The sequence below is a fragment of the Microtus ochrogaster genome, linkage group LG10 (genome assembly GCF_000317375.1).
Source record: "Microtus ochrogaster isolate Prairie Vole_2 linkage group LG10, MicOch1.0, whole genome shotgun sequence".
NCBI classification, from domain to species: domain Eukaryota; kingdom Metazoa; phylum Chordata; class Mammalia; order Rodentia; family Cricetidae; genus Microtus; species Microtus ochrogaster.
In genome coordinates this window covers 324,113-341,978 of record NC_022035.1, presented here as the reverse complement: position 1 = coordinate 341,978, position 17,866 = coordinate 324,113, and the positions used below count along the sequence as shown (strand labels likewise).

At 41.5% G+C, this 17,866-nt stretch overlaps 1 protein-coding gene and 1 long non-coding RNA gene across 3 annotated transcripts in view; one reads left to right on the top strand and one right to left on the bottom strand.

Annotated features, from left to right (window-relative positions):
* Positions 1-15,640, bottom strand: part of LOC113457926 — a 40,375-nt gene extending 24,735 nt beyond the window's left edge. Inside the window, exon 1 of the long non-coding RNA XR_003378393.1 lies at positions 15,331-15,640. This is a non-coding gene — a long non-coding RNA (uncharacterized LOC113457926). The remainder of the gene's footprint in view (positions 1-15,330) is intronic.
* A 72-nt stretch (positions 15,641-15,712) lies between these two features.
* Positions 15,713-17,866, top strand: part of Calcr (calcitonin receptor) — an 85,675-nt gene continuing 83,521 nt past the window's right edge. For both annotated transcript variants that reach the window (XM_013352429.2, XM_005363677.2), the window contains exons 1-2: positions 15,713-15,780; positions 15,957-16,138. The gene's annotated coding sequence lies outside the window, so the exon portion shown is untranslated. The remainder of the gene's footprint in view (positions 15,781-15,956; positions 16,139-17,866) is intronic.

Here is a 17,866-nt window from a genome sequence, read left to right as displayed (position 1 = left end):
CCTCTCTCCCTCTCTCTCTCTCTCTCTCTCTCTCTCTCTCTCTCTCTTCTCTTCTCTTCTCTTCTCCTGTTTCTCTTTCTTCTCTTCTCCTGCTCCTCACCCTTTGCCATCCCTCATTACCAAATAGATTTATTTCTGCAAAGTAAGGAAAACAAAAATTCACCTCTTCCTTTTCATGGTCTTTGCCAACAACCACGATTAACCACCGCCACAAAGATTTGTGCCCCACCCACTGGGTGTCCTTTACCTGGATTTTATTGTGCCGGCCTCACTCCCTTTCACCTGCAGATGACTAAAACCCAGAGCTGACCGAATGACCCTTTCCCTCCTTAGAAGTCCCCGATGATAATCCACTACAGACCACCTTTGGATTTTCCCCTCTGCTCATTTATTTCAATGCTCTTATACTCTAACAACATGAAGAAATTCTTTTTTTATTTTTTCAAACATGATATACATTGGGGCTTTTGACTTGTCGGGGACTGTGTACGGGGGTGCACCCTTTACTGTCTGTCTGACACCTCCCATGTCTTGCACATCGATTAGGGATCTTGTCTCTTTTGATAAACTTTACTTTTCTTTCTACCCCTACTAGCATGTGTGTTATTTAAGAGTTTGTTTTATGGATGTTTTCCCATCTTTAGTACATAATACCTGCGTTTTACACAATAGGTGGTTGATTTTTCAGAGTTTGGAAAAATACAGACTATTTTTGTTTTATTCTCAAGATAATGACTTGGAATGTGTAAGTACTCAAACCTGGGAGCTATTGATAATACTGTGAGATTTTTATATCACATATTAAGCACACTATAGTCCTTAATAGTCACTATAAATTTTAATTAAAATGTAACCCTTTTCCAGTTAATTAGACTTGTAATTGGCAAAATAATCAAATTTTGACAGATAAACAGCTTTCATGCATATATATTATATGTTAAAAGACAATGATATAATTTTTACAGCAATAGAGGTTTTGAAATTCCTTCTCTCATAAATATACAGACACTTTAGTTTTTTTAAGATAGGAAAGCTGTTCTAAAGAAACAATGAGACTTTACTTACTGTCATTAAAGTGGTAAATATTAAATAATTTAGAGAGTTATTTTCCCTTTATATGTCAAGTTGTTTATAGATTACAAGCACCCTTTTGAAAAAGTTTAAATATTAAAAAGTCTATCACATTTATTTAGTCTTCCTAAATAATTCACTGCAGTATGAGAAAATAATCTGAAATTGTTGCCAAAAATAACAGCAAAAACTACAGAGCTCTTCTGAGTTCAGATTCCTCTCTGCTTCTGGATCCAGGAGCTGCCTTTGGAGTTAGGAGGGGTGGGAGGACATGGCTGGATCTCCGGGGAGTTAAAAGGAAGAATAGGAGTTAATGTGATCAAATTACACTGCATGCATGCACGGAATTATCAAAGTAAAAATACTAAAATGAAATCCGAGGCAGTCACGTTGTACAGTTGTGCAGTCTCTGGAACTGCTGATGTGCTCCTGAAGGGTCTTCCCCAATGACCTCACACTCCAACAGGAGCAGCCTGTTCAGCAGCAACTCCACAAGGAGCCTCCTTCCAGCATTCAAATTAGAATCGACTTGGATCTCTTTTGCCTTTGATTTTATTTTAATGCTTTTATTTTGAGAATTCCAAGCAAGCATGCAGTGTAGTTTGATCACATCAACCTCTATTCTTCCTTTTAACTTCTCCCAAGATCCAGCCATATCCTTTTACCCCTCCCTAACTTCTGGTCCTCTTTTCTTCTTTTTTTTAATGACTCTCTGAGTCTGATTTGTGCTGCCTACATATTCATAGATATAGGACCCTCAACTGGAGCATACCAGGTGCCACACCCTTAAAGAAAGGAAAGCCTGCATTCCCTCCCCTTCACAGCAAGGGATCAGAACTCCAGAACCTCTCATTCATCCCTGACGGAAGATGGAACAGCTGTGTTCTGTGTAGGACTCACAACTTCATTGAGGGCTTTGTGCGTCAATCCTTTAATGCCCAGAAGGCACTGCTGCACTTTGCTCTGGCCCCTGAAATCTTGCTTTCTTCTCTTCTACGTGTGTGTATATATGTACATATGTGTGTGCCTTTCAGTCATGTATGTGTGTGTATGTGGAGGTCATTCATTAGACCGGAACTCACTAGATTAGGCTGGTCAGAAAGCCACAGGAATTGGCCCATCTCAGCCTCCTGAGCACTGGAATTACAATATGTGAAGGGCAACACCCCAGGTTTTTTACATGAGTTCTCGGGATCGAACCTGTCTTCATCCTCTCTTGGTGAGTACTGTACCGGCTAAGACGGCTCGTCTCCCCAGTGTCATTTTTGGTTCTTGATTCCAGCTTTTTGCAATTATTTTTCAGAGAAGCCATGTACTCTTGTTTTAAACCCTTAAAAATTATTTAATTACAGAATATTTGTTTGAGCTTTCCAGAGAAACAGAGAAAATAATAGGCTTCCATAAACCCATGACCTAAGTTTGAAAGGTCCTAATATTTTTTTTCAAAACTCACTTCCAATTTTAATAATTCAAACTCCATTTCTATTTTTAGTCTTACGTATTGGCTTTTTATCATCTTCCACCTAAATAGCAATATGCAAAATCCCAGAATGTCTTATTATAGATGCCTCTCAGTGTAATTACTAGTGATTCGGCATGCTTTAAAGAAAAAGTGAATAATTCGAGTTTGCGAAACTGCAGCGTCCAGAGCAGGACTCCATGAACATTCTCTCTGCAAAAGCGGGTCGGCTGTTTGCATCACAGCCACAGCTGCCTTACTCTGCTTCTGTGACAGTGGAGCAGCACCAAACAACGCATAAATGAGAGAGCGTGACCACATTCCCACATAACCTTATTTACTAAGCTGGGGGCAGCAGGATCTGGCCCACAGGTTGCAGTCTGCCGACCGACGTCTACAGCAGGCATCTGATACTGCGCAGTTCAGTTCCACTAAACGGCTACTCAAAACACAGATACATACAGAATAAAAATGCAAATATTATTTGCAATGGCTTTTAAAAAAATCTCTCTGGAAAAGATAAAAATTGTCCTTAGTAGCCATTGCATTTTTATTTCACGAAGTTATAATTTATATGCATACTAACACAGATTAAGATCCTTCCTATTCTTTTGCAAGTGAACATAACCATATGACTATAGTCCAGGCATTTTTTTATTATTTTGTTATATATGTGCCTCTGTGTGTGTGTGTGTGTGTGTGTGTGTGTGTGTGTGTGTGTGTGTGTGTGTGTGTGTGTGTAACGACTGACAAACAAGGCCAGGAAAAGGTCTCATATCTCCTAAAACTGTAGTTACGGACATAAGTCAACCACTGCGTGGATCCTAAGAATCAAATATGGGTCCTCTGCAAGAGGGGCCAGTACTCTTAACCTCTGAGCCATGTATCCAGCTCCATCTAACATGTTTTTAGTAAGAGAGAAGCTAGGTAGCTTCTGGAACCTTCTTTAAAAGAAAGTTACCATATACATATACCTGTTAATGCTTTTTCTTCTACGATCTATAGCCTTCAGCTTTTGGTACCAGAACTATCTTTTCACCCACCTGAACCTGTGACCCTAACAATGGAGAAGGAAGCTGAAAGCAACCCAGAGCTTTGGGGACTGTGTATAGGAGAACCCTCCTAGCAATGTTTTCTCTTCATATTATTCTTGAAGACAAATTAAACCCTAATATTATTAGCCACGCTTGGATCTTGGCTAGCCCTTCAGGTCTCGCAGAGTAGGCAATAAGGCAAAACAGTTCCAACCAGCCAGCTTCAGCATCTTGGTCCTAACTGATTCCCTACCTTCTCACTAGAGTCTATATTCTCACTTTTTTTTTTTTATAAAGAACATTTTGGAAAAATCAACCATTATTTATGTACATTAAGAAATGTATACAAAATTTAAGGAAATCTACAACTGCTCGCAGCAAAGCCTTGAAATAGCTCCGGAAATGAAATCATTTCTAGCTTCCTAAACACGGTCAAAATTAATGTTTACAAGCAGACTCATGCAAATACCAAAACTCTGTGTTTTGCTCAAACTGTTCATGTCTGCTACTCTGGAGAATGCTTCTGTTTAGCTGTACTGGCAGAAGCTATCTGTACACAGGTGCCTGTGGTTGTTGTTCCGGCTGCTGTGGTTCCAGCTGGAAAAGGAGAAAATCTGAAGAGTTACCAAGGCATGGAAACCGTGTATCCCAGACCTCTCTGAGTTTCCTATCAAATACCTGGTTAGACAGAGCTCCTGGGTTCCGAGGAGGTCATCTCACACCATTTTATATAAAGCGCTTTTATTTACTAGATCCTGGACTATGACCAGAGTTGCATTCTAAAGGGAATTGCAATCTCGATTTAAATGTAATTTAAGAAAAGAGAAAGATAAGCAGATACTATTAATATTTCTACAAGAAAAAGCTAATGGGTAAAATGAAACAGAATGTTAATATTGCTTATCACTGACTATTGAGGTTACAGGCAATTCATTTCTTCCTTTTATTTTCCAAATATCCTGCAGTGTGTATCACCCAATTTCCTGAAATACTTTATTAAATAAACAAAATAGATATGAGAATTAAAAATATTAAGAAAATTATTATGGCCAAAAAAAATATCCTCCGGCAATTCTCACTTATCTGTATTATAGGAAGACAGCCGAGCTACGGTCGCCTTCCGAGGTCAAGTGAATGCATGCTACTCGTTGTAACCTTGAGGCTTCTCTCTCTTCCTCCTCTGAGCAGTGGTACCTGGCCCTCGGAGCTAAGGAAAAACTGCAGACTGACGGGAGAGCTCCTGGACTTCAGGTTCTGCCTGACGAATAATCACTGCACGTCATTGTGATAGCAGATATTTAATGCTCTGCGTGTGGCGTGGGGAGCAAAGATGAATAAGACAACCGAGTGGTAAGAATCATACACAATAGTGACAGTGTGATGTTCTCCACTAAAGAGGTGCCAGAAGTGCAGTGGCAAGTTTTTATAAGTTGTGCAAGGCAGAATATTCCAACGTAATGAAATAAAGAAATATTCTGATAAAGAAAAATAAAAACGGCTGGGCGGTGGTGGATTAACATGCCCTTAATCCCAGCACTCAGGAGGCAGAACCAGGAGGATCTCTCTGAGTTCAAGGCCAGCTTGGTCTACAGAGAAAGTTCCAGGATAGACTTCAAAGCTACACAGGGAAACTCTGTCTCAAAAAAACCAATAATAATAATAATAATGAATAAAACGTCAAATTCCAGAGCTCCTTATCCCAACTATGTGACCCAAGATACAAATTTTCTTTGTATTACAGGTTCAATATTTTTCAGCTAGATATTCCTGTCTAAGAAATCTGCTTCTATAAATTGATGCAACTCTTTGTGCATAAACTGATCTAGTTTCTTCAATAGCTATAGATTGAAGTTTATAAGCATGCATGCACACTTATGTGGTTACATGAGTATGGAATAAAACATAAAAATACCATATTTAATCTTAGTTCATTTGCAGAATACAAAAACAGTTATTTTCTTTCCCATTTTTTCTGTTGAGGAAATGAGTTACAAAATGAAAAAGGAAGTTTTCTAAAGTCATTTGACTATGTATTTATGTGACTTTGGATATTTTACATAAACAATGGCGTATGAAGTGTGTTTTAGAATGAGCGCCAACCATGAGCAAGGTAGAGAAGTAGATAAGCAAGAAAGCATGAGAGAAGCTGCACATGACCCTAGAAATAGTAAACTCTAGATCCATGAGTTGAAGTTTCTATGCATTCCATGACATTGATCAAAATTCTTAACTATTATAATTACCTACAAAATAAGACCGATAAAACGTTCCTTTCAGGGTTGATACAGAAACCAAATAGCATAATGCATGAGACCTGTTTAGCAGTGTCTGACAGGTGGTAGACCGATATTTTATCAATTGGTGCTATTATTATTGCTGTGCAAATGGCATAGACTGACCAGATCAAGTGCATGGGGAGATGAGAAACAGACAATAATCGACTACAACGCCATTTATAACCCAGTCTTGAAGAGTCCCAGGTACCTGGCCATGAAGTTTGGAATCCTATAAACAGTTTGAGAATTCATCTCCAGCCAGCATTAACTGTTGAAATTTCTTGAACATTCACTTGCTAATTAGATAGAAAATGGTACTGCATGGGGATCAGGAGGTAAGATATAAAAACATATATAAACAAGTCCATATTCACAAGCACTGATACTAACTGCCCAGTTATCAGACTACTGAAAATTCTAGAAGGAAAAATTCATTATTAAATTCTAGAAGTGTCAGTCTCTATAGGACTGAAATTATGTATGAAAGAAATTTTAAGCATGTGATGTCTGAACTGCCTTTATTCCTTTAACATTCAAAGGTTAATAATCATATCAGTTACCCATATTGGCTGCAGGAATGTTCTGAGTTATTAAATGTTCTGAGTTATTAAAGATACAACCAGAAAAGAAAAAGACAGAAAAATATGAACTGAATTTTTAAGTTTGAATTCAACTCAATTGAACACTTACAAGCTAATAATACAAATCAAGCACATTTGCCAAATAAACATATGTTGAACATGGAACGTGAATTTTCTGTTTTCTTAAGGGATTTATCTCTATAGTACGATCACATAATTATCATTTTGTTGCATTTTTAGCTGCATAAACAGAGGCTCTAAGAAATTAAGCAACTTGTCACCATACACAAAGATTGTAAACAGCTCAAGACAAAAGTGGAAATTGATATTTATCCCTGTATTATTTGCTGAAAACTGACAACACTGTCACCAGTACCACTGTGGCCCTCAGCACAGTTCAGGAACTGTCACCATCACCACTATTGCCACCACTGAGGGGACACTATCTCCTATGGTAAGCACAACCAGAGTCACAAACTCTGTTACCATCACCACGAATGACAATTACCATGAATGCCCACCACCATCACACCCTAGAAGTACCCAAACTACCCTATACCTCCATTACTGCCCTGTCAGCATCATCTATCTCCTTGCCAACAGGTGTTTCTTCCCTTAGAAAGACTAGCTTCTGGGGTTATGCGTAGGAGGTGGTCTCCTGTGCCCATGTGTTGCAGACTACTTCCCACTTTTTCTTAATCAGGTTCAGTGTGGTCAGATTTATATTGAGGTCTTTAATCCATTTGGACTTGAGTTTTGTGCATGGTGATAGATATGAATCTATTTTCATTCTTCTACAGGTTGACATCCAGTTATGCCAGCACCATTTTTTGAAGATGCTTTCTTTTTAGCTCCCTTGTCAAAAATCTGGTGTTCATAGCTTTGTGGGCTAATAGCTGGGTCTTCGATTTGATTCCATTGGTCAACGTCTCTGTTTTTATGCCAATACCAAGCTGTTTTCATTATTGTAGCTCTGTAATATATAAAGAACTCAAGAAACTGGACATGAAATTCTAATTAACCCAATTAAAAAATGGGTACTGAACTGAAAAGAGAATTCTCAGCAGACGAAATTCATATCGCCAAAAGACACTTAAAATCATGTTCAACCTCTTTAGCAATCAGGGAAATGCAAATCAAAACAACTTTGAGATACCATCTTACACGTGTCAGAATGGCTAAAATCAAAAACACCAATGATAGCCTTTGCTGGAGAGGATGTGGAGCAACAAGAACATTCATCCATTGCTGGTGGGAATGCAATCTTGTGCAACCACTTAAGAAATCAGTGTGGTGGTTTTTCAGGAAATTAGGAATTAATCTACCTCAGGATCCATCAATACCACTCTTGGGAATATATACCCAAGAGATGCCCAATCATACTACAAAAGCATTTGTTCAACTATGTTCAAAGCAGCATTATTTGTAATTGCCAGATCCTGAAGCAACCTAGATGCCCCTCAATGGAAGAATGGATAAAGAAAGTGTGGAACATATACACATTAGAGTACTACTCAGTGGTAAAAAATAATGACATTTTGAATTTTGCATGCAAATGGATGGAAATAGAAAACACTATCCTGAGTGAAATAACCCAGACCCAAAAAGATGAATATGGTATGTACTCACTCATTAGTGGACTCTAGCCCTAAACCAAGGACATTAAGCCTATAGTTCTCAAGCCTAGAGAAGCCAAATAACAAGGTGAACCCAAAGAAAAACATATATAGATCCTCCTGGAAATTGGAAGCAAACAAGATTGCTGGACAAAAGTTGGGAGCATGGGGTGGGGGTGGAGTTGGGGGTGAAGGTGGGGGAAGAGAAGAGGGGGGAGAGAAGGGAGAAGGGAAAGACTGAGGAGAGCTTGGGGGAGTGGGAGGGTGGAGATGGAGGAAGGACAGATATAAGAGCAGGGAAGAAGATATCTGCATTAAGGGGGTCATTTTAGGGGTGGCAAGAGACTTGGCCCTAGAGGGGATCCCAGGTGTCCACGGGGATGTTCCCAGCTAGGTCCTTGGGCAGCAGAGTAAAGGGTGCCTGAATTCACTGGCCTTGCCCCACTATCACACTGATGATTATCTCGAATATCACCATAGAATCTTCGCCCGGATGGAGATAGAGACAGAGACCCTGATCAGAGCAACAAACTGAGCCCCCAAGATTCAGTTGAAGAGCAGAAGGAGGGAAAAGATGAGCAAGGAAGTCTGGACTGCGAGGGGTTGGTCCACTCATTGAGACTCACTGTGCCTGTTCTAATGGGAGCTCACCAAATCCAGCTGGACTGGGACTGAATGAGCATGCGATCAAACCAGACTCTCTGAATGTGGCTGAAAATGGGGGCTGACTGAGAAGTCATTGATAAAGGCACTGGGGCTTGTTTCTGCTGCATGTACTGGTTTTTGGGACCCTAGTCTATTTGTCTATTTGGATGCAAAGCTTCCTAAGACTGGATGGGAGGGGGCTTGGGCTTCCCACAGAGCGGGGTTCCCTGCCCTCTCTTAAGGAAGGAGGAGGAGAGAGAAGGGTAAGTGGGGGAGTGGGAGGGGAGGAAGTGTAAATTTTTTGAATGGAAAAATTAAAAAAAAGACAAGCTTCTTTAAAGCCAAGGCTTCTTTCATGAAAATTAAATTCTGTTGATTAAACCCCCAAGAATAAATTTCTTTCCCAGCTTCCTGCAATTGTCCTCACTATATCTACCTATAGATCATTGCTAAATTATTTTTAAGATTAAACAAAAAACAGAATCAATCTTATTTCATGTAGTCATACGTCATTAAATCTTATAGAATAAAACATATTTACAAATCATTAAATCTTACAGAATAAAACATATTTACAAATTCATGCAGTGTATGAAGCAATGCGTTTATCTGAGGGAAATAGGCAGACTGTGCTGCTGCTTTAAAGATTAACTACAAATCAGCATGTAAAACATGCGACCTCTAGAGAAACTCTGAAGCTCATGTCTGTTGCACAGCATTAGTACCTGAGTTCGGGTTCCGTCCCCTGAACCACGTAAAAGCTTAGGCCTCTTTGTTTACAGTGGCCATCCCCATGCATGGGAGTGATAAACCAGAAGAATCGTAAGGCTTGCCAAGCAGTCAATTTAGCATATTCTGTGTTCCAGATTCATCGAGAGACAGTGACTATCTTAAATAATTAAGGTGAAGTACTAAAAATGCACCCAGTGTCACACATCGACCTCCATGAGCAAACACACACACACACACACACTCTTAGGGTGGGGGGCACCCACATACACAAGAAAAAAAAAACGCAGACAAAACACACACACACACAGGGTGGGGGCACACACATACACCACATAAAAACGCAGACAAAACACAAACATACACACACATGAAGAAAGAAATACAGTATCTCAGGGTCCACTCCTAAGGTATCAGGGCGAGACCACATTGCATCAACATGTCCAAGTAGTTTACAGCACTTCAAACCCAACGTAGGATCAACCCTACCTCCCTTTGCTAAAGCAAACCTTCTGCCCATAGCAGCAGGTGGTTTTTGTACAGCTCTTCATGTGACACCTCAATTCAGATTCATAAGAAACATAAACATTTCCTTTTGAATAATACTTTTGGAATAGAGACAGTTTCAAGAAGGTGGGTATCTAGCTGGTCCATCCCTGAGGGATAAAATGATAAGGAATCTTGCTTTAAGAAAGGGGAAGGCAGAATCCATCAAATAGAAATTTTGAAACCCGGGGGTAAAAAAAAAAAATCATTTAAAAAGGTCTAGGTAACGACGTGAAACAAGACAACAAGACACCAGATAGAACGTGTTCTTTAAGCAGAGCAGTACTGAAGAGGACGCTGGAAAATACTGCCCCTTTGAGGTGGAGAAGGCAAAGCTGGGAGAAGCTGTGGCCGAAGTGTCAGCAGCAGCTAAAGAGGCTCTGAAGGCACGATTCCACTCTCTCTCCCGATAGCAACAGCCGTCTGTAATCAACTTATTTCCTGTAATCAGCTTTGAAGAATAGCAACCTGGGTGACCCGAGTAGTCCAGCATCACCCCAGGGATGAAATGATCCTTCCTAGTCCCATCCCACCATACAACCCTCTCCTTAACACCGGAGGTTTCTCTGCTTTTTTTTTTTTTTGCAAGTTCTGCCTCTGAAAAATCTGTACACCTTTGGCACCTTCTCTGAAAACCTCTATAATTAAAATCTATTCCTGAAATATTTATAGATGCCTATCATGGGCCCCTCCTGCTATTTAGAATCATAAAATTGTGTTATTTGGTTTTAATTAAGAAAGTGGGCCTATGGGAAATGAAGCAGACAGTCTGACCCTGTATCTGCCCTTAAGTTCAGTGTGTTTCTTTCTCCCTGGGCTCTCCTACCAGTCCACACTGGAATTGAGGGGACAGGTGATCCCCATTCTTGCCTTAATTGAAACACTGCCATCCAGTATGTGGACGAATTAATCAGCCTGCAGTCGCATCCTGGTTACTTTGTCAAAACATCTAACACATTCAGCAGCTGCCTGTGCACCTGTATAACCGTAATGAAATATGCCTGCACCATAGAATTAAGATAAGGCAATGCTATAGATGCTTGGTAAAATGAAACAGTGCCGGGTAAGTTTTCAATAAAGAAAAGCTGATTGAACCCCGAGTTTTTTCACTATAATACAGAGAGTTAAGAACTATAGCTAGTAGCGACAATTTAAGGTTTTACTGTAACTCTTCGGGAAGTTGTTTATTTCTCTTAGCACTCTGACAAGATACCCTGACAATATAAGCTAAAAAGTTAGTACCATGCAAGAGTTTTCACTACTAATATAACTTAATATGAAATATCCCCGGAAGTACAGAAAATTGTGGCTACTCATCCCACACCTCCTATCTTCCAAATTCCCAAGAACAGACCAAATACAGCTAAATTACAGAAAACCTTTTACAGAGGTACACATGCCCACACAGGCACAATCCCAAAATGAGTAGTTTCCTGGCCAAATGGTATCTCTAAATCAGGGGTGGGTGACAAGCACATCATGAGGACTTTCCTCGGTGCGTGTGCGGGGCTCAGCTCAGGGACAAGCTTCCCTGACACATAGAGCAACATTGCCATGCTGGCCTCTCAACTGTCTGTCAACAATCTCCCTGAACGCATCGGTGTCTGAAATTAAACACCGTTCATTCCCCCTACTAGCATGTAAGCCGTAGCTGCTCAATTATTCATGTTTGTTTTAAATGAATGGATGCATGCATTTGTTTTCGCAGATTTTTTTTCCCTGGATCCTGGGTTTCTCTCTGGAATTCTCTTTATAAAACAGGAAGCATCTATTTCCCAACTTCATCAGACATGGACTAATTAGTTTCCATTACTGCTCAGAGTGGATGGTCTGCCTATGCCTCCTACTACCGTTTTTTATTCACTGAGTTAACAGTTAACCCAAGGAAAGTTTATATTACATATAATTAAGAAAGACATTTCCAGGTACACGTGGAATGTGTTGTTGGGCTTTGCTTTAGTTTGGTGTTTTGCTTTCTGATGTCAGGGAATGCATTCTGCTGAGAAATATGACTGTGCAGCCCCCTGTGAGATTCGCCAGCTTCATTCAAAAAAAAAAAAAAAAAGCCCGAAAATCAAAGCCGACTTTCTTCCAGAAAAAGCATGATCTGTCAGGTCAAAGTTCAAATTATTTCAAGGGAAAAAAATTATTTTTCACCAAGGTGAATTATTATTCTTGCTGTCATCTGAAGTCTGTAAATCTGAAGGGTAATTACATACAGGATAATCACCAGCTGCTGTGCGCGGAAGGAGGCTGGAAAGAAAACGCTACATGTCCTTATCGTGGCTGTGGGCTTCCCGAGGGTGGGAAGAGCATATTATACTATTTGTATCCCACAGGAGTGGCTGGCCCAGTATATGACAGACCCGAGAAATAATAAATATGCTTTTAATGTACGGAAGCTTTGCCTATTAGGAATCACTAAAACTACAGACTAGGTCTCTGAGAGGAACTTTTTGTCTAGATATCTTGTAAAAAGAGAACAAACTCACAGAAAACAAGCTAGAAAAAAAGGTTCAATGAGTGCAATACTCACTGTTCGAGGATTTAGTCCAGAGTCACAGTGCCCACCTGCCCAGCAGCTTGTGCCTATACCCCCAGTGATGAAGAGCAGGTTTGAGCAGATCCCAGGAGTTCACTCGTTAACTGACCGGCAAGCTCTTTTTCTTATGCGTGGCAAGACTCCACACTCCGGGAAATGAAAATTGGGAATTTTAAAGGCAGGTGGAGTTTGTCTCTAAAGCAGTTAGTTCTTCAGTCTCCAAACACGTAAGACAAGATTCATAGCTGACTCTCCCTAAACTCACAGCTGTCTAATGTTTAAAGAGGGACAGAAGGAGAACGGAAACCCCCCCATAAAGCTACAACATCAAATCAATATCAAAAGTAATCAGTGATAATTCCAGAAATGTAGGATTATCAGTTGTAAGGTGCTATTCCAGAACAGCCCTTTGATAAACTTCTTTCATTCAAAGGTGTATTTACAAATAAATATAAGCCATCCTGTTTGAAAAGCAGCAGCTCGGCACAAATTAAGCTTGTGCCACCTTAGATTCTGACCGTCAGAAGAAATCTATTTTTCTCTGCAGTCCAGTTCAGAGATATAGAAGTGAGACTGAACTTTAAAGGGACCATACCCATGCTTCCCCAAAACAACACCCCATCCTGCTATGTTCTACTCTATTGCACTGCATCGGCTGTAGGAAAAAGCAATAGCTCTCAGAAGGTCAGCAGCACTATGCAAAGCCTTCTTAACTGTTTATCCCCACATCCACCTCTGCCCTCTGGGGACCACATAGAAAATAATTTGGAAGCATTAAGACAATAACAGACTTATTCGTCTGTGATTTCAGGTGCATCCAACAGGTGCGTAGCAATTTTGGTATTAGTAACATAGCAGGAAAAGTCAGTTTAAACCCCTTGAGAGACCAAAGTCTCATCCCCATCCCACTCCAACTGTGTTGCCTTCCCTGAAATCTGGCTATAATGACTTCTTGCTTCTCCATCATTATTTCTGACACAATTAGCACCCCAATTAGTCGAGGTACCTTTGCTTACATCACATGTGGTCTGAGGCTTTCTGACATACGTATGCTGTTTCTTGCTAATTCTTAAACACTGTTTGATCTGAGTCATGTTAATGCCGTGGCTTTACTGAAACAAGTTCAATCTGCTCTCAGAATACTACTGTTTGTTACCAATAAGGTAACATGCCCAAGGATCAATCAATCACAACAACAACAACTAGCAACCTCTGTCGTTGTTGGATCACTCGGTGCCAGGGCAGTGCCACTTCCTCTCACCAACTGCTTCCCTAATTCATTGATATTTTAGTGGTTTGGGCTATGAAAGGAGAATTCTCCACATTTGACCCCCAGCAGTTGTTATAGGAGATGCGTAAACAATTTTAATAATTCTGTGCTGTTTGTACCCAAAGAAGGCAAATAAGCTATCTATCAAAAAGAATTCTTAAAAGAAGGTCTGATTAGATGTCGGCTGGCTAGCAGCAGCTAGGAAATCAGAGAGCCAGTGAGGACGGATGTTAAAACACGTAGTCGAGATTTGCATCTAAATTATGAATTTAGAGGGTCTCTTTTAATTTTTATATTAGCACAAATTAATTAAAAAGAGAACGTTTCACGTACAGATTTTGTTTATGTCACTCCGTATGTTTCTTTGCAAACCTCCTTCTCAACCGAATATCCAGCCCCTTTCCTTGTCATATTTCATACTCTTAACAATATTATTACCACTTAGAGCCCGGAAATGAAGGTGAAGACTCTTCCCTACAGTGGCATGGTGCTTTAGGTTTGAATGCAATGCGTGATGAGTCACACTCAGACCTCCAGGTCACCAGACTGATGTGGCAGGGAAAGGGAGGGGGCATATAGAAGCGGGAGCCTGCAAAGAGGATCCCCAAGGAAAAGCTGTTTGCCCCTGGACCCTCTCTTCCACTGGGACAATGAAAGTCCCAAACTATGCAAATTAAGGGCCCCTGTAGTCTCGCTGGGTTAAAGAGTCAGGGTTCAAATTAGGAAAGAAGCACACACACTCTTGACTAGAGTCACTGCTCTCCCAGGATGGAGGAGGAGCAAGAGCTGTAGCCCTTTGCAAAGACACCTGCATCTCTGTTACCCAGAACTGACCAAGCTTAACCTCTGAGTGCCTAGGAAAAGTGTTTTGTGCTGCTCTCTGCCTCCCCGTCCTCACCCCCATCCTATTATTACTATTCCTTTTGCTCAGGTGTGTTGGTAAGCTCGACGGCTACAGCCACCTTACGTTCCTGGGACACACAGGTAGCTGCTTTTCCTTGAACAGTCTGGGAAAAAGTGTCTGCTTCTGCCTGACTGCACTCAGCTCCGGACATCAGGAGGAGGGCAGGCCCCCATTGGAAGCAACTTGCCTGCCTCCCAAGGTGTGCCTGACAGTTCCCGCTGAGCCCCACCTGGAATCTGGAATCGGGTTGTCCCGGGCTCCTGCTGGCTTTAGAGGAACTGTCCTCCACACCAAGTCAGGCACCTCAGACTCTTTTCTTCTCTGTCACCCATCCTAAGATACTTCACCAGCATCATCTTCTTCGGTGAAGAGAATGTGTCCCCCAAATCCAACCTGCACCCTAGATTGCGCCTGTCCAAATCCAGAGGGGTCCAGGGCTTGCTGGAACCTCTGGTCTTTTCTTACCCTCTGCCTCCTGGCTCCTTACTCAGCACTCCGGGTCTTGGTCAGCTGTTTTCTCACGCCCCCACCCCAATTTTACTACCGCGCCCCACTACATACCTCACTCTCTTCTGGGTCTCTGGTGTGGTGCCCTGAGTGACCACTCTCGGAACTACGGTGCCACTCTCTCTGGGATAGGGTTCTTTGGAAACTCACCTCCCTATGGAATTTGCATCCGCCGGGGAAGGGGCTGGACTCCCAGAAAGCTGCCTCCAGGGACGGGTTACGATCTCTCTGCCCAATCTGTCGACCCCCTAGTTATTCCCTATTCAAGGTCTAACTGGGGTCCCTTCCCTGCTTTCCTGGGCTCCCAGCGCAGGGGTATCGGGAACTCTTGGGGGGTGGAGCAACAGCGGCGAGTGAAGCCCCTCTCCCGCCGGGGCGCGGGGGGGCTGGAGGAGCAGGAGCTGCTGCTAGCCCCTCCCTCCGAGGGCTGGAGGGACTGACGTGTAGGGAGGGTCCGGGCGGGGCCGGCTCTGCGAGCGTCCGTCCCCCTCCTCCGCGAGTGGGGAGGAAGGCGGGGGTGGCGCGCACCGAAAAGGACTTAAGTCGGAGAAGTTTGCGCACAGCCTCATCTCCGGGCGAGCAGAGGCAGGCTCCGCTAAGGTGAGCCTCCCGCGCTTTGGGGAGCAGAGAGCAATGGGGAAAAAACCCTTGCCTTGAGCCTAGCTTACAACCTTGGGCTTTGAACCTATCCCTTCAAGGGTTTAAAGTGCCTGGAAATTGGGAGGGGAGCAAGAGAGTGCTCAAGACTAACCCAATTTGCTCTCACATTAAACTAGGAAAGCCAGCCCCCCAGGACCCTGGGTGGGCTGCACCTTGCAGCTTGCAGACCCTCCTGGTTGGACAGGTGCGCACTTCCGCACCTCACCCTGAGACTGGCATTCCCTGCCAGGGAATGCCCAGTGAAGCCTGAATTCCTGAGACGCCTGAGCTGCCCAGACACCCAGTGAGAGAATTCCTGGTAAGATGGGTTTGGGGCGGGAGTGAGTGGGATTTAAAGATTTGGGGGTCTCAGAAATAGCTAGAGGAGTTGTGAGATTGATACTTTGTTTTTTTTATTGCTAAATTGTAATTTGATTGTGATGTTAAGGTCTCTTGTAGCGTCTCTGTTGTTTGGGCTCGGCTGCTTCACTATACCTTGATTAAAGAAAAAAACAGGTGTCTTGGAAGGTGTTATAGTTTACAATTTTGTGTTGAGAAGCTCTCTGATTCCAAGTGAGTTTTATAATATTATTCATATGAATTTTCTTTCAAAAGTTTTAGTCTTCATTTTATTGAGTTTAACAATTTCTAGACTTAAAGTCGTGGTTTTTCCCTAAGAGGTGTTTAGTAACTGGTAGAGGACATGGGCGTTTAGAAAATGTGTTGCGTTGTTCTCAGTCTTAGAACAGTCTTGAAATTGACTACAGGAGTGGATGAGGTTGCTTGTTTGGTCATGTTTTTTTTTTCTTTTTTACAAAGAATTACTTTCCAACAATCATTTATGCATAGCAGCCATTCTTCACACCTATTAGGGAAATCTGCCGTGTACATAGTTTCCAGAAGAGCCCTCTTTTTCATGACGCTCTTTCCAACCCGGGGTGAAAGACATCAAGAAACATTTCAACAAATTAATTCCTCTTCCCAAAACAGTCTCTTTCCTTGAGGTGCAAGGAAATGCGAAGTCAGAAATCAACAATGCAATTAGATTTGTCACTTATCGTGCCAGTTTTGTTTCGGGAATCTACCTAAAAGTTCTATATGATAGCTTTAATCCAATAGGATACATAAACAGAAAAGGGGGGCAGGGTCTGCAGGAATCCACGACCACCTTTGTGGTGTAAGTGGCTCTGAGAAAGCCCATCTAATCAAGAGTATTTGTTGAAATTATTGGGCAACTAAGACTAAAATGTTCAAAATAAGCTAAAGGTTGACCACCTTCCTGAAGCTCATGTTAAATGTCCGAGTGTCCAAGTTTCAGTGTTTGAAATGATTACAGAAGACAAGTATTTTACATAGTCAAGCCGATTGACTTGCCGTTCAAGACAAAGTGGGGATGCTTTTTATGCTTTGACATTTCTTAAAGACAATTTGTACTAGCTTGTTGCTGGCCTAATAATTTCAGTAGTTAAAGAATTCATCTTTAACAAGTTGGGATTGCTGGTTTCATATACTTTTGTTATGAAGGGAATTAGGCTACCCGGGTTCGCAAAGCCTTCCAGTTTGCCAGTAACCACATTCATTTCTATTCTAGCAGTCCCATCCGGGATTTGTTTTGGTTCATTAATGACTCTAATCTACAGTTAATTTTTAGAACTAAAACTATGAGAATAACATTTACCATGTTGTAAAAATGTTTATTGCTTATTCACCACACCAACACATTGAAAACAGTAAACTGATCCACAAGAGCATATAACAGCCTTGGAATTGTACTGCTTCGTGATGCTTACATGTAAATTTAAATTTATATAAGTATGGTTCCTATTTCCAATTATCTTGTAGTTTTGGAAGACAGCAGATTGATAGCCTTTACGTCAAGCAATTATTAGTATAAAAATGCTGTGGCATCTCTGTTCTTCATGAACACCTCACAGACTTTTTTCAATGTTAGCTTGAATAAAAATGCTGTCTCTTGTTGGTGTTTATTACAGTAAAGGTAAAGCGATGATAAGGGGCCAGTGATGTCTCCCTGATAACTTGAACTGCT